Here is a 2,814-nt window from a genome sequence, read left to right as displayed (position 1 = left end):
AAAGGGGAAAACTATGGATGAATCCAAATCATATCTTGGGTACCCAGTGCTTTAGTTGGAAGAAAAAAAATTTATTTGGGGGGAACTCACCCTCATTTCAACAGTAGTGTCTACCCATATCAGTTGATACTGCAAACTGCAGCGGTCTTCAAGATTTTCTCCCTTGCATTTGTTAATGGCCTTCATTTCTTTAATCAATGTGGTCAGCATTATTCTGAGTCCCCGAAAATTGTTTATAAAGATATTACGTGAAATAAAAAGAATTTAATTTAATATTTCCTGGAATGCAGCTCATGGTGATGCCTCAAACATAAATATTTATTTATTTTATTTTTTATTTTATTTTATTTTTATTTTAAATCCACCACCAACAGAAGCAGGCTTCCAATTACAGGTGGCTTACAGGTGTGTGTATATATATATATATATATATATATATATATATATATATATATATATATAAAATCCTCAGATCTTGTTCATAGTATAATCACAGTCTAGTATATAGTCACGAAGCTCAATATGTAGGAAATATGCATCTATAAATACTTGCTAACCACTAGGATCACTACTATTGCCCCATTACAGATAATGTGAAATAGTACCGGCACAGTATATTGTTCCTAGTACCCTCAAAACTCAAGCTTCGTGACTGTATATACTAGACTGTGGTATAATCGTGAGATTAGGCCGTGAAACTGGTATGCAGGTCAAAAGATGTATGCAGCTTACAGGAATAGGTGTCCAGTTTTCCTGCAGATTTTGTACCAGTTGGCAACTGTACCAATCTCATCATCAATACAAAAACATGATCCAGGTGCTGTCTCCAGTATACATTCTTCAGTTACTGTTGACCAGATAATGCCACAGAATCAAGAAAATGCTGGTCAGAATCCCCTCCATTATACATAGTGTTGCATATTAGTGTGCAAATCACATGCAGCAGGTTAGCAGTACTAATTTCTTAGCAAATGCTTAAATTGAACTCTATCTCGTGTATGTCAATAAATCATATTCATAGTGATAATATTCGTAGGTGGAAAAATGAATGCTTCCTTTGCAAATGTTGATTTTACATTGTTGCCCAAAAAAAATTAGCTACAGGTCAGCATTGTCAGCGAAATAGTTTATAAGGATTATAAGTTAGGTATTTGTTGTCAGCACAAACTCTGCAGATTTAGCAGAAAATATGCATACTAACGGACTGCAGTAAAAGCTACATAACATTGTTAAACAAGCAGAGTACACCTCAAGAATGGCTTTTCTTCTTAACTGCTCACTTCTTTGAGGAGACTGTTTCAAAACTGGCCTTGCTTACAGCTGCTTCTGAGCGGGAGGAGAGAGAATAAAGCCAGGTTCGTGACATTCCAGTGTTGTCACAGAGGTACAAGCATTTGGGTATGTGCTGTTCTGTTGTAAGAAATGGGCCATGGACCTGCCATCATCCACTTGTATACGTTTCGAATTTCAAAATTTTGTCATTCACTTATCTTCATCTCTCTACAGAGCCATGGTAAGCACAATCTCCCAACATGAACAGGTTTCGAGAATTTAGTTTGGTGGTGCAGCTTCTCACCTTTGGCTCGAGGAATAGGCTGGGGAGGATGCTGTGGTAGGTAATATTATCTCGCTTTGTTAAATACCAGACCATCCAACATTCTACTAGTTGATCTTTTCTCCTACAAAATTAATTCAAGTCCTTTCACTGGGACGGTGTGAGACAAATGGCCTTTAGGATAAGAGCTCACATATAGATTACAATCAGTCCCAAGAGCCCTTGCAAGGACGCGATACTTACACATCTTTCAATTGTTTTTCCTCCCTTTCGCCATTCATTTATGAATTCGGTAGATGTTTTTCTCAAGATTCAATTTTTTACATTATCTTATGACAAAAAAAGTGAAACAAGCAAACCCATATGCCAGGATTAAATACTTACGGCTTTTAAAGAACCCAGATTGCAGCCCTCACATAAGCCCGCCATTGGTCCCTATTCTGAGCAAGATTAATCCAGTCCCTAGCATCATAACCCACCTCCCTCAAATCCATTTTAATATTATCCTTCCATCTACGTCTCGGCCTCCCCAAAGGTCTTTTTCCCCTCCAGCCTCCCACCAGAATTAAATACTGTACATAAACAACAAAATGCCAATGTTGGTAGTTGGCGAAATTTAACCCGGAAATGTATAGGAAGAACAATAATTATTAATGATTATGTGGCTGCGATAAAAAAAAAATCCAGGTTTGCTTTTTCGGGCAACCATTCGTGGTCTTGTACATATTATTAAAAAGCAAAGAAATGCATTATTATTATTATTATTATTATTATTATTATTATTATTATTATTATTATTATTATTATTAGCAGCAGCAGCCAGGACTGTCTGAGAGAATCCAATGTGTCTATTAGAATCTCCCGCGCGTTTCATTAAATTTTTCTTTTTTTTTTTTTACTCTTGTAGTGTGCATCGGTAATAAACTTGCCATTTCTGTCAAAGATGCGTTCGAATCAGAATTACAAGTGTTCATGACATATCAGTGTATGAAGGATTTGAAACAAAAATTCTTACGCGAACAATATACGTATATAGAATCGCCCAAAAGATGTACACTAGCGCAGAGCGGAAATGTTAATAATTGTTTGTGCCGTCAGGCCGTCGTTCAATAGTATGTCTAAGGTCTAGCTTTTTGTACATGTAAAATTTTCTTTAAATCCTGCAAAATCAAGAACGCATTAAAACTGGATGTTATGCAAAAAACATACAGCGCTTTGGACTAAAATTTACGTACAATCAAAATAGTACGCATATAACC

This window comes from Periplaneta americana, chromosome 16, assembly GCF_040183065.1.
Source record: "Periplaneta americana isolate PAMFEO1 chromosome 16, P.americana_PAMFEO1_priV1, whole genome shotgun sequence".
In the NCBI taxonomy this organism is placed as follows: Eukaryota; Metazoa; Arthropoda; class Insecta; order Blattodea; family Blattidae; genus Periplaneta; species Periplaneta americana.
The sequence above is the reverse complement of the archived record's forward strand: the minus strand, read 5'-3'. Positions refer to the sequence as shown.